Consider the following 19,889-nt stretch of genomic DNA (forward strand, 5'->3'; position numbering starts at 1 on the left):
CCCTAGCATGCCAGCCAGGTCTCTCTCTTACATGTTGTGCCAGTCAGTGACTGCACTTAAAGATCCCTTCTGATCTGCCCCTATCAACCACTATTCTCTACAGAATCTCTAACGAAACTCGGAATCTTATCTCTGGCCTTATACTCATCACTACCACTTAGATTTTACTAATGTCAAACAACACACCTCTCATTCTCTTCCATTCCATCTACCCTCGTAAAAGGAGAGGAAATTCTTGTTAAATGGGAAAAACCTTTAACTCCTTAAATTCTAAAATTATTAAATAAATACAGTGGTGCATGTTAGCAGCCATGCTTGTAAAGTTGAGATCCATAAGAATTTCTCACATGACTTTAATTAATATGTTGGAATAAATCCTTTTTCTCTAGTCCTAAAACTTCCTCTGTCTCCAGCTCTTTCTCAGTACCAAAGACTGTCATATCCCCTTTTCAATATAAAAATAATACCTAGAACTCTAATCATGACTTTATTATTCCATGTAACCAAAAAGGCACATTTCTAATTTCTCCATATTAGACGTGCAGGTCATGAAAATTTCCAACTCCTAGGATTGCAATCTTGTAATTAGTTTTTACTCTTCTCTTTTACTCCTCATTTTGTATCGGTATCCACGTCCTGTCGATTCTTCATTAACAGGAGATCTTACAGTGTACCCTCCTTCTTCATTCTCAGATACAGTTATGATCCCTATTTGGAAGCAAATACCTCATTCTAGATTCCTGCAAGATCCTTCTATCTTGTTTCTCAATTCCAGTCACTCTCACTTCTAATGTGTCCTATAAACAGCAGCAAAACCATTCCTGCTCAAATGGCATTTTCAAGATATCACTTCCCTGATAAGGAATCAGCTTGATTTCCCTACTGCAGCATGGTGGTTAAAAGGATGGGCGTTAGGGTCAGAAAGGCCCTGCTTAATCATTACCTGCCTGTTCCTGGGCAAAATGCTTAACCTCCTTAAATCTCCTATTTCTTCATCTGTAACACAAGGATAATAACTATACTTACCTACCTTTAGATTTGTTGTGAGGACTGAATGAACAGTGCATGTAAAGAGTGCACTGTAGGTTTCTAGAGAATGTTGGTTATTGTTATTATCTCCCCTTTAGACTAAGAGCTCCATGAGGGGAGTAGTGTTCACTCAGTGGATAACTCATCCCGTACTTCCTCATCGATAAATACAATGGACACTTTTCATTCCTTCACTCATTAATGCTCAATAAATGCTAACTTATTACTATTATTTCATTGGACTGCTTGGAGCAGCATCTGAAACTGTTTCCTTCTGGAAATATTGTCATCCATTGACTTCTGTGATCCTATGCTTCCTTCATTTACTTAACAAATAAATCAAGCACCTATCATGTCTCAGGCACTGTGCTAGGAGCTGAGCAAATCGCGGACCGCAAAATAGAGGTTCCTGCCCTCGCGGAGTGGGAGACATAAACAAATAAAACACAAAATTAATACGTAATTTTCTTATAGTGGTAAAATCATAAAGGAAATGAATAGGGTTCATAGAGAAAAACAATAGAGGAGACCTAATTTTAATTGGGCGATCAACTGAGGTTTCTCTGAAGAAGTGATGTTTAAGCCACAGCCTGAGAGATTAGTAGAATTAGTGTGGTTTTCTACTTTCCTTATTCTCAGTACTTTTTGCCCAGTTCTTCAGGGTTAGATTTCCTCATGGTTCTAATGTCCTACGCCTCCTTTCCCCTCATACTATACATTATTCTGGGGTGATATCACTCACTCAACATGGTTTCAAAAAAAAAAAATCTCTAAACCAATTACCCTGAATCTCCATCTCTAGCCCAGATCTCCTGGGTCTCAGACCCATAACCCCACTCCTCGCCAGATAACTCTACGCAGAGGTCACATAGGCACTTCAAATTCATCTTTCCAAATGAACTTAACATCTCCTCCTCACGCAACTTTTTTTCTCTCAGTTGGTACACAAGTCATTCTAGCCTCTTCTCTCGTACCCCACATGCAAGCAAACAGTAAGATGTGTCCATTTTTATTTCCTAAATATTTCCAAAATCCACCCCTTTCTTAGTCTCCTCTCACCTGTTCCTGAACTATTAAAAACATCATAGCTTTTATGGTGGTCTCCCTGAGCCACCAAAGTAGGCTATCAAAAACATAAGTTTGATCATGTCAATTTCTTGCTTAAAACCCTTCCCTAAATCCTCACTGCCCACAGGAGAACATTCAACATAATATACAATGTTTGCATCAGTTCCCATCTATTGTGTGTCCATTATAGAATTTGGTGAATGAGTGATTAAATGTTTGTCCAATCAAGTTTAGCCCAACCTATATAAACAATATATAAACAGACTATATATATTATATACTACATACAGTCCCTATATACACATATGGATTATATATGTTAATTTTAGTTTCAACACTAAGGAAAGACTTTAAAAATAAAATCCTTGATACTATCCCATCTTCGCAGCAAAGGTAAACATTAGTCAGAAACTTTAAATTGATCTCAATGTGGGTAGCCCAAGTTAACTCAGCAAAAAGTATTTATTGAGCTCCTACTATATGCCAGCTTCTGTTCTAGGTAGTGGGAGTACAACTGTGCATGAAACTTATAAAAAAATCACTGTCCTCATAGAGTTTCATTCTATTGTGAGGGAGAGAGAAGCAAAATTAAAAAGTAAAGTATAGAGTATATTAGAAGGTGATAAGTATTATGGAGGAAAACAAGGCAAAAACAAGGCTTAGTTTTATGGAAGGAGAGGGGCAGCAGTTTTAAGTGAAGTAGTTAGGAAGGGCCTCACTGAGAAGGTGAGACGTGAGCAAAGACTTGAAGGAGGTGAGGGAGAGAGAATGACGTCTGGAAGAAGAGTGCTCCTGGCAGAGGAAGGGCCATACAGCCTGAGGGGCGGAGCATAACTACGCTTTTTGAGAAACATGAAAGAGATCAGTGTGGGTAAAACTGGGGAGTGAGGAGCAGGCGATAAGGCTGCATCATGTAAGGTCTTGGCTGAAACCAGTTTAAAGACTTTAGCTTTACTCTGAGTGAATTAGCCAATCCCTGGAGGATTACGAACAGAAGAATGACAAGGTCTGATTTTCATTCTAAGACTTCCTCCATGAACGATAAGCACAATCTTTCTGATCTCAGTAATTTGGTATCTAAATAAGTTTCTGGCTGCCAAATGGACATTTCCATTTGGATATCCCACGTCACCTCAAATCCAACATGTATAAAACATGATGGCCTTTTAAGTTCCAGATTTCTATTAATGATACATAAATGAGATGAACTGCACTATGGATTAATGTCATCATAGAAAAACATTTATTAAACCTCTTGTCGGAGGGAGAGGAAGGCTCTATATGACAAGGAAAATAATTACAATTTAAGGTGGACAGCCTCAACGCAAAGGTCAATATGCCAGACTTGCCACCACAACCAAAAAGATGTTGAAAGACCCGACAATGGCTTTGTTAGCATCCATTCTCAAATATAAAACTAGAAAAATCAGCTAAGTGATATATTACTATAATGAGTAAGACTGCTACTTTCTTCTCCTATGGAGAGTCACAGAAACATAAATGAGATTAACCAGATACCACAGAAGTAAAGAAGCCACTTAATTTTATCTTTACTTAGAAATAAAATATAAATATATTTCAAAGTTTATTAAAACAAAAAATAAAATTATGTGATAAATTCATAATAATAAGAAGCATTAATGCTAAAATTTTCAACAAAAGTAGAAATAAAAGACAGAAGAAAATGATGAACAGGAAAGAAAATGAAAGATAAGACTTTAGAGTTCGCTAAAATCCAAAAGAAAAGAGTTAACTAACTCCTACTTAATGCTCAGCTTTACTTAGTTGCCAGTCTTCCCTGCCTCCTAAGACACTAGGTTATACCTATCTAAGAATTTACCCATCTGAATTCTATTGGCTCTCAAAATACTGCTGGGCATATATTTCTTATGATAATATGCTATAAAATTATAATTCTCTTGTTTGTCTCCTCTTCTAGATTGTGAACTCAAAAACAATTACTAGATCTTTTTATTGTATATCCAATATGTAACATAATGTCTAAAAGATATAGAAGCTAAAATAGGTGATAAATTAAGTGATTAAGTTATTTTACTAATATGACATTTATATTTTTTAAAGAATATTTAAGATTTTTATAATTAAATATTTTCTGGAATCTTTCATAATGTTTTGGAATTCTTTACTATAATTGAGAAATTGAGCTTTCTTGAAATCCTTGTTCTAGTGTTTTCAATGGAAAAAAACAACAACAACAACCACCTTCTTGGTCTAGAAATTTGAGAACATCTCTTCTAATTCTGAAAAGGTTAAGATCTATTTTGGAGAAACCTCCTACTATATTTCACAGTACAATAGAGACACAAAAATATGTTGCATTTACACAACTGTAAACATAAGCAATACAATCTCACAGTTTGGATAATTTTGAGCAACAAATAAATCTGGATTTCAATTGAGATTCCCCAGACTATGCTAAGTCAGACTACTGGCTGGAGACTGACATCTGCTAAATTTATCTGAAATTCTGAGGTTGAGGAGACATCAGACAACAATTCAACAGCAATTCAATATCTGGTTTACCAAAATAAGAGCCAATAGTAAGAAGCTATGAGGAAGTCACCAACAATTTGCTGATGATATGATTCTGGTATTACCTGCTTTCTATTTACAAAACACAATAAACAGATAGTGGAATGCAAAACCTCTGATGAGTGAAAATTTTACAGCTGTTCTATTTGTGGAATGGCTTTATATTTGGCAGTAAGGGAACTTAAACAAGGTTCATTAAGAAAAGAAATGTTGGTTTCAGGAAGCCAATTTACATATCACCTTTAAAAAAAAGAGGTTAGGTTTCTAAGTAAAAGTATGCTGTTGATTTAAAAAGAGTTGCTAAGTTATACACAATCTCATGCACTCTCTAGAGAGCAGTTTTTGGAACTAGAAACCACATCTACCTCTGTTCAAATGGACCAGACTAAACCAAATAGGTTGGGCTGAAGAAATAGGTCAGTGCTTTATATTTCAGTTGAATTATAGATTTCGACATAAGAAATTTGTCACTCACCTCCCAGATTTAGCTGAGGACTGCATCATTTGAAAAATAAGTAACAATTAGTTAATAAACAACTCTAATAATATACTTGAAAATGCTAGCAAGCAATTAGCACGGAGAAGCACAGACGTGAGAGGGATACTCTGAGAGTTAAACCTCCCCAAGTTGATAATATCACACAGGAAAAATCGTGACAAATAAAGAGCTCCTGCACTGGGTAACTGCCATAAAGGATGTTTCTCAAACTGGAGTCCTCAGATACCTAGGGTTCTCTAAAAAGAAGTTTTCAATTTTGTCTTTTCACTTCAGTGACAATTGAATTCTTTCTCATGTGATAAGAAAGGATGGGGACTTTAGGATTTCTATTGCCCTTTTTATGGTTAAATAATTTCCCATTGTTTGGATATACCACATTTTGCTTATGTATTCATCAAATGATGGCCACTTAGGTTTCCCATTACTGGGGCTATTTAACAACAATGCTGCTATGAACATTTATGTGCAAATTTTTGTGTGAACTTGTTTTCAATTCTCTTGGGTACGAAACTACTAGGTCATATTGTAACTCTCTAAATTTTTGAGGAACTGCCAAACTGTCTTCCACAGTGGCCATACCATCTTAAATTCTCACCATCATATGTACAAGTGTTCCAATTTTTCCACATCCTCACCAAAAATTGATATTTTCTGTTTTTTTTATTTTACTTTAATTATAGCCATCTTAGTGGGTGTGAAATGGTATCTCATTGTGGTTTTGATTTACATTTCCCTAATTACCAATGACTTTGAGCATCTTTTCATGTCCTTTTTGGCCATTTGTATATCTCTGGAGAAATGCCTATTCAGGTCCTTTGCCCATTTTTAAATTGGGTTGTCTTTTTATTGGTAAATCATAAGAGTTCTTTATATTCATGTCTAGATCCTTATCAGATATATGATTTGCAAATATTTTCTCCCATTCTGTGGATTATCTTTTCACTTTCTTTATGGTAACTTTTGATGAACAAGAGTTCTTAATTTTGATGAAATCCAACTTATCTACTATTTCTTCTTTGTTTAGTAAGTACAACATCTGGGCTTCTTAAGACAGTTTCTACTGACTGCTATTTTTCCTGTGTATGGGCCATACTTTTTTTTGTTTCTTTGTATGCCTCCAATTTTTTTGTTAAAAAACAGATATTTTATTTTTTTAAATATTTTATTTTATTATTATTTATTTATTTACTTATTTATTTTTGGCTGTGTTGGGTCTTTGTTACTGTGCGCAGGTTTTCTCTAGTTGCGGTAAGCGGGGGCTGCTCTTCGCTGTGGTGCGCAGGCCCCTCACTGTGGTGGCTTCTCTTGTTGCGGAGCATGGGCTCTAGGCGCGTGGGCCCCAATAGTTGTGGCACACGGGCTCAGTAGTTGTGGCTCACGGGCTCTAGAGCATAGGCTCAGTAGTTGTGGCGCACGGGCTTAGTTGCTCCGCAGCATGTGGAATCTTCCTGGACCAGGGCTCGAACCCGTGTGCCCTGTATTGGCAGGCGGATTCTTAACCAGTGCGCCACCAGGGAAACCCAAAAAACAGATAATTTAAAGCTAATGACTGAACAAGGATTTCCTTAAACATCTGGAAACAAAAATTCTCTCTGAACCCACAAAGCAGGAACCAAAACTCAGATCGTGGTTATCCCTGGTCCAGAGAAGAGTCCCTGCCACGTAAGCCTCTGCCATAAACATGCCCATATCTTAACTGTTATGGCCAGGAATAAAAAGCAAAGGCAAAGAAACAGATTCAAAGCAATGAGTTCTTAAAAATAGATGCCATTTTATCTTATTTTATTGATTCTATAAAATATGAGATTTTTTTAAAGTGCTTTTTGTAAAAGAAAATTTTGTGCAAACTCTTTTAAATTTATTACACTAATAATAAAGACATTATCAAGGACTTGGCAACTTAACTTCTAAAAGTATATAATATTTGAAACAATGTATTTAATAAATTTATGTTTACTGCTAAAAGTTTATTCTACAGATCAAGAGACAATGCTTCCTTTTTCTGCATTATTTTTTTCTAAATGGAAAGAATAATTTGGAAAAAGGGTTAAAAAGTATTCTTTGTTTTCTATTAGGAAATATATAGGAAGAAGAAGAAAACCAAATAAGTTTTAAACCCCAAAGTTTAAATTCCTCATATTGACTTTATTTAAAATTTAATTTTTTAAGATAAGAAATACACATATATGTATTTGCCTTGTTAAAATACTCCTATTTAGGAAAAATAGTCAGCATATGAAACATGTTTATGGCAGCTATTGTATTAAAACCGTTTGGCAAAAATATCCTCAACATTTCCTTGTAAATCTACAAAGCTAGATGATTCCAGTTATTTTAAAATGACATTGGGTAATTGTAGATATACTGTACATGTCTTCCAAAAATCAGTTCTACATTGTTCTAACGTGAAAAATATGTTGGTATTAAAAAAATGATTAAAATCAGTCTTCCTGACTATAGCTATCTTTAACTATAAACAACAAAATAAGTATTTGATATTTACTTGCATGTGCACAGGAGAACAGTTTATAGTAATCTAGCAAAAAGGCAACAGCCTTAAAAAAAGAAAATGGTCATAGAGACAAAAATTAAGTGACAAAAATGTCAATCTCTGTCTTTTTCCACGAACTTCATCCTCTTTCACAGATTCAGATACTAATGAGCAGAGAAACAGCTAAAGCTGGGGCCAGACGAGACTGAAGATCAACATTAGACATAGATAATCCACAGATGATTATCCAAAACCAAATAACCACATTTACTATATAAAATTACTCCAATATCTAAAATAAAGAATTAAGCCCCTGATCAGAAGTGGTTCAATTTCTCTCGAACATTTCAGAAACTCACTTTAAAATACAGAGTTAAATGTACACATATAAACCAACAAAAGAAAAAAAATCATATTGAAATTTGATCTCTAAAGTTATAAGGTGGCAGTAATACCAAAATAATAGAGCTGCATGGGTCAGCTGTGCAATGAGTCAGAGATGAGGGGGGGTTTACTGGGATACTGATATTGTTCTACTTCTTAACCTGGATGGCATTTACACAAATACATTCAGTACATGATAACTCAAGAGTTATACCCTTAGGGCTTCCCTGATGGCACAGTGGTTAAGAATCTCTGTCTGCCAATGCAGCGGACACGGGTTCGAGCCCTGGTCTGGGAAGATCCCACATGCCACGGAGCAACTAAGCCCATGTGCCACAACGACTGAGCCTGCACTCTAGAGCTTGTGAGCCACAACTACTGAGCCCTTGTGCCACAACTACTGAAGCCCACACACCTAGAGCCGGCACTCCACAACAAGAGAAGCCACCGCGATGAGAAGCACATGCACCATAACAAAGAGTAGCCCCCGCTCCCTGCAACTAGAGAAAGCCCGCACGCAGCAACGAAGACCCAACGCAGCCAAAAATAAAACTAATTAATTAAAAGAGTTATACCCTTAAAATTTATGATTTTTATTTACATATGTTATAATTCAATTAAAACTTCCTGCTGGAAGTCTTCCCCTTACTTGTTTACCAGTTTCTGATTACTCTTCAACTTTCTAGTCTCGGCTTGGTGCATGTTTATTTTTCTCACTATAGGCTGCTATGACCATTGTCATGTTCATGGATACACTAGTTCTATTCCTTCAGTTAGCTCACAAACTCTTAGAAAACAACAATGTAAAACTGCTCAAATGTACGGAATGGACACTAGATGTAAATAGATTTAATGACTGGATTATAATAGAAATGGAGATATGGGGATATATGTATATGTATAGCTGAATCACTCTGTTATAAAGCAGAAACTAACACACCATTGTAAAGCAATTATACTCCAATAAAGATGTTAAAAAAAAAAAAAAAAGAAATGTATAGACCAAATCTGGGGATGGTTCAGTATAGTTTTTCCCCTGCCATTTAAAAAAATTTTTTTATTGGAATATAGCTGATTTACAATGTTGTGTTAGTTTTAGGTGTACAGCAAAGTGAATCAGTTATACATATACATATACACATTCTTTTTTTTTTTTAGATTCTTTTCCCATATAGGCCATTACAGAGTATCGAGTAGAGCTCCCTGTGCGATACAGCAGGTTCTTATTAGTTATCTATTTTATATATAGTAGTGTGTGCTGCCATTTTTAATTCAGTAAGGACTTAAGGGTTTCATAGTAAGATACTGATCTGAACCAGTATTAATTTCAATGTGCATTACAGTGGTTTACAAAGTATAATCTGTAACTTTTCTAACATTTTCATTTAGGAATGTCAGTGCATATTTTAGAATAACCTTGAAGCTTCTCAGATCAAAGACATATTCCCATAAAAAATAAGAGTCAACAAGTAATCATTTTCACACCATACTTTTGCAGAAACAAAGCTCTTTAAAAACAGAGCTACAATTCCTACCTGGGAGACTTCTTTGTTCATAGTGAGTCCTCAGAACATATATGGTCAAATCTGGTGCTCCAGAGGGTAGCTTCCAATGGAATGGGGGAAAGGTATTTTCCAGAGATGGCTCGAGTCTCTTCACTCTTACCTCTTTTAAGGCCAATTAGGCAAACAACTAAAACAAAGGAGAAGAAAAAAATAAAAGCAGAAGGGAGGTTAGATTGTCATTTTATTCTCTAAGAAATAATAAAGGTCAGAAATGTTTGGTTAAAAAAAAGAAAATACAACTTTTCAGGCCAAATGGAAAAACACTTCTAAAAGACAATGGATGAAGATCTGATTTTACAACCGAAGTCCTTCCGGTACCTGAATATATATTCTTATTTAAGACTGCTGCTTGAGTAATACATAATTGCATTCTGCCCTTAATCTCCTGACAGGTCCATTTATATGTCTTTTAAAATTTTTTTCTGGCTGCATTTGTATGTTTATCTTTCTATTTACCTATAAATTCGGATTTTTAATGTTTTCAGTTTGCATTTAATTCCTTTCATTTCTGTAATACTTCTCACAATGTATTAAAGTTACTATGATACTTAACTTTCAAATTTTTTTTGAAAAAGTTTACAAAAATTTTATATTCCTAATACCTAAAAATAAAATTCATTGAGCTCTGGTTCCAGTAAAGATGAACTATCTTGTATTGGACTAACTTGCCCATAGATAACAATGATTAACTCTGGACAAAATAAAAATTACTCAAAGACAGTGAAAAGTGACTAAAAGCAGGCAGAAACATAGGGAATTTGATCACTGAAAGAAAGGAATCATACTGAATAAGATCTATACTTATAAGACTTTCCCTTAAGAGAATTCTTCCCAGTATACCCCTTAAGTACTACTGGGAGGCTAGACCTAAGGGAGAAAACCACTGTCTCACTGGCTTGAGGCATTAGAGAATGTAGTTCAGAGCTGACAGAATGCTAGATAATAGGAGGAGAAAATCATGGTAGGAAGGGTAGTACAGTAAGGGGGTGGGGGACCTTAATTCTGCATATGCAAATTCTCCTCAAATCCCTGGTTGATCCAAGTACCCCTATATAACCATACCACAAATGAGATTCCCTTTTGCTGTTTATAATCACACATGCCTCACTCCCTTTTTTTTTTTTTTTTTTTTTTTTTTTGTGGTACGCAGGCCTCTCACTGTTGTGGCCTCTCCCGTTGCGGAGCACAGGCTCCGGACGCGCAGGTTCAGCGGCCATGGCTCACGGGCCCAGGCGCTCTGCGGCATGTGGGATCTTCCCGGACCGGGGCACGAACCCGTGTCCCTTGCATCGGGAGGCGGACTCTCAACCACTGTGCCACCAGGGAAGCCCTCCTCACTCCCTTTTTCTTAACTCCTAGCAACTACTTATCTGCCCTCTATTTTTATAATTTTGTCACTTTGAGAATATTACAAAGATTGAATCAAATAGTATGGAAACATTTTGTATTGGTTTTTTTCACTTAGTATAATGCCCTTGAGATCCATCCAACATGTTGCATATACAAACAGTTTGTTGCTTTTTATTGCTCCATGGTTTGAAGGTACCACAGTTTCTTTTTCACCATTCCCTGTTGAAGTACATTTGGGTTGTTTTCAATTTGGGGCTATTATGAATAAAGCTGCTATAAATATTTGTGTACAGGTTTCTGTGTGAATATTAAGTTTTCATTTCTCTAGGATAAACACCCAAAAATGCGGACTTCCCTGGTGGTCCAGTGGTAAAGAACCCGCCTTCCTATTCAGGGGACACGGATTTGATCCTTGGTCAGGGAACTAAGATCCCACATGCTGCGGGGCAACTAAGCCCGTGCACTGCAACTACTGAGCCTGCGCACTCTGGAGCCCGAGTGACACAACCAGAAAGCCTGTGTGCCACAACTAAGAGCCAATGCAACCAAATAAATAAGTAAATAAACAAACAGACACCCATAAATGCAACTGGGTTGTACAGTAAGTGTATATTTACCAGCCAGTAATTTAGTTGTCTACTAGAACAAAAATCAAAACTCTTCAGAAAAAGATACTCCACGATATTATCTACAATACCCAGTATACAATAAAAAATTACTAAACATGCAAAGAAGCCAGAAATTGTGACTCAAGATCAGGAAAAAAAAAGGGGGGGTCGGGCTTCCCTGGTGGCACAGCGGTTGAGAGTCCGCCTGCCGATGCAGGGGACACGGGTTTGTGCCCCGGTCTGGGAAGATCCCACATGCCACGGAGCGGCTGGGCCCGTGAGCCATGGCCGTTGAGCATGCGCATCCGGAGCCTGTGCTCTGCAACGGGAGAGGCCACAACAGTGAGGCCCGCGTACCGCAAAAAAAAAGGGGGGGGTCAATAGAAACCATAAGATGATTAGTTGAAATTAACTGATAATGATGTTAAAGCAGTTATTATGAGTATGATCAGGATGTTATAATAAGTGAACAGATGAGAAATACTTGTAGCAAATGGAAACTATAAAATAGAAGTAAATGAAAATTCAAGAACTAGTTCAACATGGAAATTTTAAAATTCACTGGACAAGCTTAAAAGAAGATTTGAGATGGCACAAAAACAAATCGGTGAACTTGAAGTCAAAACAATACCCAATATGAAGACTGGACAACTGAAAAAAATTAAAATCAAAAGTTGACTTTTTGAAAAGATAAAAAAATTATTAACACTTGAGCAAGAATGATCAAGAAAAATGAAAGACAACACAAATTACCAATGTCAGAAATGGGCAGCTATCACTTCACGTCCTACAAATATAATGCTCTAAACCACATAATGCAAATCAATTCAGTAACTGCGATGAAGTGAAAAATTCCTTGAAAAATATAAATTATTAAAACCACAAAAACGAACAGAATGCTATCTACTAAAGAAATTAATTTGTAATTAAAACAAAACAATACTCCAGGCCTAGATGGCTTCACTGGTAGGTTCTATGAAACATTTAAAGAAGTAATAATAACAATTGTGCACACTTTCCAGAAAATAAAAGGCAGATACACCCCAATTGTTTTACTAGGCCAACTGTTTTACTAGGCCAGCAAAACCCTAATACCAAACTTGCCAAAGATATTACTAGAAAAGAAAATCAGTCTCATGAATGTAGACACAAAATAGCAAATTAAATTCAGCAATATATAAGGATGATACACCATTAACAGAATAAAAAGCATATAAATATCTCAGTAGGTACAGAAAAACATCTGACAAAATTCAGCACCCATTCATGATAAAATTCTCAGCAAGCTAAAAATTAAAGGTAACTCCTTCAATCTGATATGGAGGATCAATGAAAAACCTACAGCTAGTATTCTGTACAATGGTGAAATATTGGGAGTTCTCCTAATATTGGGAACAAGGCAAGAATGTTCACTCTAACCACTTCTCTTCATTATTGTAATAGATGTACTGGAGGTCCTAATCAGTGCAATAAGTCAAGAAAAACAAATACAAGGAAGCTTAGAAAGGAAGAACTAAAACTGTCTTTATTCAATTAAAAAATAGTGGTACATAATTCTAAGGAATCTGAAAAATGATTACTAGAATTAATAAGTGATTTGACAAAGCTGTAAGACACAAGGTGAGTATACAAAAATCAATTGTGTTTCTATATAACCACAGTAAACAATTAGAAGTGCAAAACAATTTATAATAGCATCAAAAAGCATAAAATACTTAGGAATTAATTTAACAAAATATAGGTAAGACCTATACACTTAAAATTATAAAACATTTCTGAAATTAAAAAAGACTAAAAAAAAAGAGTGACTAAATATTTTCATGGGTTCACTGAGACTCAATAGCATTAAGATGTAAATTCTCCCCCAAATTAATTCATATAATACTCAAAAATAAAATTAGTGGTTAACTTTTTACATATCTAGTGCATTTTATAATCAATGAATATAAATCTATTTTTATTTTATTTTATAATATATTTATAATGTGGGCTTTCTGATGCTTGTTTTAGGCTTTTGCTTTTTAAATAAAGACTATGTTTTCTCTACATCATGATTCCCTCCAATGCTGAATTCTGCATTAAAGTGGCATGTCTATCTAATGTTAGAAAATTGGATGATCCTATGACCTGGATCCAAAAGTGCTTACCTGTTATAGTCCCTCTAAATTAAACAGAGTGCTTTTTGTATTTTCAAGATTTTCTTTCCCTTTTCCCTTGATTTAAACCCACAATTCAAAAATTCAAAAAAACTTGGACTAGCTCTTCATAATGACATAGTTTAAACTATTAAAGAAAGGAATTTATAGTTAGGTTAGCCCAACTTACATTATATTTAGTTGGGTTGTTCTCACTGTATAATATCTAGTTTATTTGCATTTGTAATCAACTTAAGTCCCTAAAACATTTCTTGGGTGATAAGATTCCTCCTAATTAATACTTTGTGTTTTCATCTGTGAAGCACTGTATCTTTGAATTTTTTCCTAGGTAAATTTGCTTAAGAATTGGTAAGTAGTAACTGACTATGGTAAAGATGGCATTGTTCATTTAGTCAACCACAAACCCAGGCTCTGTCATTTTCTGACTTTCAAGGAAGAGCACTCCTCAAAAATCATTTGTGTAGTTAAGGCTACAGGTATAATCTTTGTGAAATAATGCACTCTCTTCTATAAAACCTAAGAGTTTTTACAGGTACTTTTTCAAAGTCAGGCAGTAACTGAAACCAGATGGATCCTGCTAATGATTTAGGGTCCTGATGATTCAAGGCCAAACGGGAATACAGGAATGATGCTGAGGGGGAGGCTGAGCATAGTCACTCAGGGACTGCATGAAGACAGAAAAGCACAAGATAAATCCATACTCCAAAAAGATATGTAGACAATGAGAAGTGAAACATATGGAAATCAAGAGACAGGTGATACACAGAGAACCAAAGAAGACAGGAGGAATATGAAGAAATAGGGAGAAAAAGAGCAGTGCTGATGATCTGATGTTTGGCATTATGAGATCAGTAAGCTCACTATTCTTAAAATATATCTCCTAGTATTTATTATGTATTATCTGTGCTATCCAGAGCTCAGTATTTTAAGTCGTTTCTCACACCCCCTCACCTCCAGGAACCCAAAGCAGGAGGCCTGATATGGGTGGTACAAACTCCTAAGAGATCCTCACGCCTGGAGGCTTCCCATTACTTGTTCCAATTCTCTCCTCATGGGTAAGGCCTTTCTGTCCTCATTATCTGCTTCCAGTTCTGGCACAAACACTGGCTAATGCAGCACCTCAATTCCTTTAATTTAATTTATTATTCAGTTTATTAACCTCTTATATTCAATCTGATTTAAGAATCAGATGAGGAAGCAAGGTGAAAGAAGAGTACCTATAGCACTTAACACATAGAAAGAGTAAAAAAGGAAATCTATAAAACATTCCTCCTTTGTTATTTTGGAGTTAGGCAGAGGTACAGGGCCAGAATTTTAAAATATATAGAGAAACAGGACAAAGGAGTATCTACGGATCTACTACTCATAAGTAGTAACAGTAAACATTTTTGATATATTTATTTTCTTTTTAAAGAAATGAAGTATTACCAATAAATCAAAAGGCCCCACACTCGCACAAAGCCCACTCTTTTCACTCCCCCGCCTTTTGGTAGAGATAACCATCATCATGAATTTAGTATATATCCTCTGGTCAATTTTTTTATATCCATAAACAATGTACACTGATGTTTTATGCTTTAAAATATACATGTTTAAACTGTACATATTCTGCATTTTGCTGATTTCATGTATTATATTGTTCTGGAGCTCTATCCCTGCTGAGGTGTGTGTGTGTTTCATTCATATGTACATGTGAATATACCACATCTCAGCCCAGTCATTCATGTATTTAAGTTGCCTAAATTTTCATTATTACAAACAATGCCTCAATGAGTATTCTTGTACATGGCTTCTCTTTCATATTTTCATATGCACATGTGCAAGAATTTCTAATGGTAATATTCAGAAATGGAATTTCTGAGTTGTAGTATCTTCTGCTCTACTCACCACTTGTCAAACTGATTGCCCAAATGATTGTTTCACATTCCCACTAGCAGTGTGTAAGACAACCATTTTCACCCATATTCTTTCCAACACTTGATATTGTCAGACTTTACTTTTTAACCAGTCTAACAGATGAAAATGGGATCTCATTTCAATTTGCATTTCCCTGAATATTATAGAGACTGAGCATCACAGCTGGCTATTTGGATATCCTATTATTTCAACTGGTGTTAGTCTCTTTTCATCCATTATACTGGGTACTCAATAGGTACTTTGTCTCAGTTCTGGGAAATTTTCTTGGATTATACTATTTATTCTTTTCTTTCCCTTCATTTATTCTGTTCTCTCTTTGGAACTCCTAATAATAGAAAGTTGACCCTCCTGGACCCTTCTTTTTATTTTCTTTTATAATTTGTTTATCATTTCTTTGCCTCTTTGCTTTACTTTCTAAAAAAATTTCCTCAACTCATTACCCAAACCTCTGTTGAGTTTTTTTTCTGCTATATATTCTTAATTTATAAGAATTCTTCATTCTCTGAATGTTCTTTCTAAAATACCCTATTTCTGCTTTACAGATGTAGCATCCCAACTTTCTGCAGCTGTTTTATACACACACATATGATATGTATGTATGTGTATATATGGTATATGCATATATACCATACAGCTGGATGTGTACATATATGTGTGCATATAAATAAAATTTTCTTGGCTGCATAGTCTATTTTCTCCAAGTTGTTTGTATTTTCTATTTGTTTATTTTCATTCCTGCTAGTCATAGTAGATGCTTTCCTTAGATGCCTGATGGTATTTATTTAGTTGTTTGGATATAAAAAGTTTACTGAAAGCTCTAATCATGTACATGGGGCTACTGACTGTAACATTCCCTATAGGGCAATCTGGCCAGGCCCTCTGTTAGGGCACAAATACTGATATGAGAAACCTGGTTCCCATTATCTACCACTTATTTACTTATTTGTTCAATACCTGTATACATATAAAATAGTTTCAGAATTGTTAACCTGTACCCCTGTAAGAAACAATTTTACCAACTAGAGTACAGTTCCTTTTTGACTTTAGGTTTTTCTTCTTGGGATGGTCAGATTCTTCACAGAAGATTCTTCCTGTTTCCTGCCTGGAGGATAAAGGACTCAGTTTGGGAAGCCAGTAATGGAGATGAGAGCAAGGGTTCTCAGCATTCAAAATGCCAGTGCTCATCTAATCCCCCGCCCCCGCCTTCAGTGTGCCTGGTGTTCACTAGTCCTCTGTTTTAAGCGAGAGAATAAACTTCAAGTCTTCCATCTCTCAAGATGGGAGCAGTGCAGTAGTACAGTGGCAAAGAATAGACGAGACCCAGGCATCTGTTTCTTAGCTTTTAAATAATCCTCCTTATTTTAATCCCCTTCCCTTCTTCGCCTCCACTTCCAGAAGTACACAATACTACCACTGCCTGGGCCCTTTGAAGAGTCACCAGTACAAATTCAATTGGTCCTTAGCTTTCTCCACTTAAAACATAGTTTTCTTAGGTTTAATAAGATTGTTCACTATTCTAGCTGTTTTCCAGCCTCGAAAATTTTGCTCCATTTTCTCCCATTTCCCTACATCTCTTGATTTATGACTAAAAACAACAACAACAACCCTTGTTGACTTTATTTTGGTTGTTGTTTAAACTATGGTTTGGGGTGGGAACAATATTAAATGTGTGCTCAACCTATTAATTTATTTGGAATCAAATACTATGATACTATTTTTAATATTTTATTTGTTTATTTTTAATCTTCCTGTTATTTTGTAATCTTTTTAAGGTTTTGTTTCAAGTATGTTATTAACGCCTTAATCTTTTTGAGAATTTTAAAATCCACCATCCTCACATCCTCAAGAACCAATTAGCAATTGAAATTACTCAATAATATCAAGAATTATCTGCCAGAAACAGAATTAACGATAGGCAGCAAGTCCTATGCAACAGTTAATCAGGAAAGCTCAGAAAAAGAGTCAGCTTTAGGCCAACGGAACACTTCTCCATACACCTATTGGTAGCTGATATCACGGACTGTGACTTTGGGAAAGCAGGAAAAAAAACAATCCATCTTCCATTATCTCATAAGGTAACAGTTGCTGAGTGTCAAAAGAAGCTGTGGTCTAATGTTCTCTTTTCTGTAAGGAAATAAAAGAAACTCTCAAACCTCTAAGGGCAGTAGATTTTCTCTCCCACATATATTAACTGTAAAGTGTGATGAAAGGAACTTGTTACTAATAACAGTTAAAATTACAACGTTTATAAATTAATTACTTTAATAAAATTAGCACAGATTGAAGGTTATCTTTATTATAAAGTTACTTTAACTTTTCTTCTTTATGATATACTTTTTGATGAGGAGAGAAAGGGATAACGTTAGCCAAAATGCCCAGTGTGCTGGGATTAATAGCTTAGTTTAGCTCTGCTGTCATCCTATAGTAGGTTGTCATAAATAAACCATTAACATTAGTGGCAATTATAAATTATTTTGGTTAAGTTGACTTAAGATTCTATAGTAACATCTGTTTTCTTATTAATTCTACCCCAAAGAAACTTTAAGAAAGAAAAAGGCACTTAAAAAATTGTATGAAGAAATAAAGTCTTTTTACCTTGGAAGACTGAAAGATTTTTGAAAGAATGAAGAAAAAAATGCTACTTACTTTCCTATTAGTGATGACACAAGAGTCAGACTCTCCAAATCAAAGACAAAAATGATCTAAATAAAATTTGAAATCAAGCCATCCCTACTAGTGTTAAAAAAATTTTTTAATATGTATATAGTTTATTTATTTGACTTCTCTATAGTATGTAGTTGCTTTTTCTTATTAACACTATCTATGAAGAGGAGGCCTAGAAGAAAATGAAGACTTTAAAGACAGAATTTTTTTTAATAGAATGACAATATTTACTTAATTTTCCTTGTTAATCTTTAATTTTTAGAAGGCTGACTTCATTGTTCTTATGATTACAAAATGCTTTCATGAAAACCTTGCAATCTCTCTCCAGAAAAATACTTATTTCTTCACACAATTTTTGGGGTGTCTTAAAAATCTGGGTAAATTCATGGGTGTTGTTAGAAGATAAAATTGTATTATGTTGGAAAGATATGAAAAATGTTGCTCTATGGTAAGAGCAAGAGTTCCAAAGGGACACTAGCTGGGAAACAGATCTTGGTAAGTGGCAAGAATTCTACCATGAAGCAGCACTAAAGAGAACCATGACCCCAAGGGAATTCTTCATGCACATGTGCAACAAGAGATATGAAGAAAACTGTTCATGTTAGCAATGTGTCTAAGAGCAAAAAACAGGAACAACCTAGATGACCATCAATAATAGCATGGATTAGTAAACTCTAGTATATTGATACAGTAAAACCTCACACTAGTGAAATAAATTAACTGAGCTTTAGCTATCCTCATCTGCCTAAAGCCAACCACATTCCCTTCTTACAACCCAGGTAGTAATGCATTATAGTTTAAAGTATGGACTGCGGAGCCTAACTCCATTACCAACTTTCTGACCTTAACCTCTCCATGCATCAGTTTCCTCAACTACAAAAAGCAGGATAATACTTGTACCTACTCAAGAGTTGTTAGGAGACTAAACATTTAATATATTTAAGTTATTTAGGACAGTGTGGCACATGGTAAACACTGTGAAGTGTTTGGTTAATAAATAGACCATAGCCAACCAAGTCTAATATCTGTTCAACTCAGCAGCCCCCTTTCTAATAAATGATGGCAGCCATCATATTTTCCCTTAGTTTTTGCCAGACTAAGGTATCATGCATTTCTTTAATTATTTGTTTCAGTAATACATATTCAGGAAATTGTATGTACCTTCATATGGCTTTTGTTTTTAACTCTCATTCTGCTTCTACGGAGATATTAATATTTACATTCTAAGTTTTAAAGATTAAAAAAATCATTTTTTTAAAGTACAGTAAGAAGCCAAGTCCTGAATACTTTGTTGTATCTTAATTTCTATTTCTTGCTCCCCTTTAAAAAAAAAAAGGCAGATTATAACCTTAAAACCAAAACTGTGTGTTTAACTGCCTGCATATCAACCACTGAATCTAAAATATTAATGACTCGTACATCTACTTTTACTTTTACATTAAAGAGATAAACACTGAAAAGCCTAGACTAGTGGATTTTAATACTAATAATTCTGGATATAGTATAAACACATCTATTTTGGAGACAAGGTATTCTCAAAAGAATGCTCCTATTATTTTTAATGCTCTACTCTAAGCTCCATTCCTGCAAGCATCTGCCTATTTA

Source organism: Hyperoodon ampullatus, assembly GCF_949752795.1.
Source record: "Hyperoodon ampullatus genome assembly, chromosome: 15".
In the NCBI taxonomy this organism is placed as follows: Eukaryota; Metazoa; Chordata; class Mammalia; order Artiodactyla; family Ziphiidae; genus Hyperoodon; species Hyperoodon ampullatus.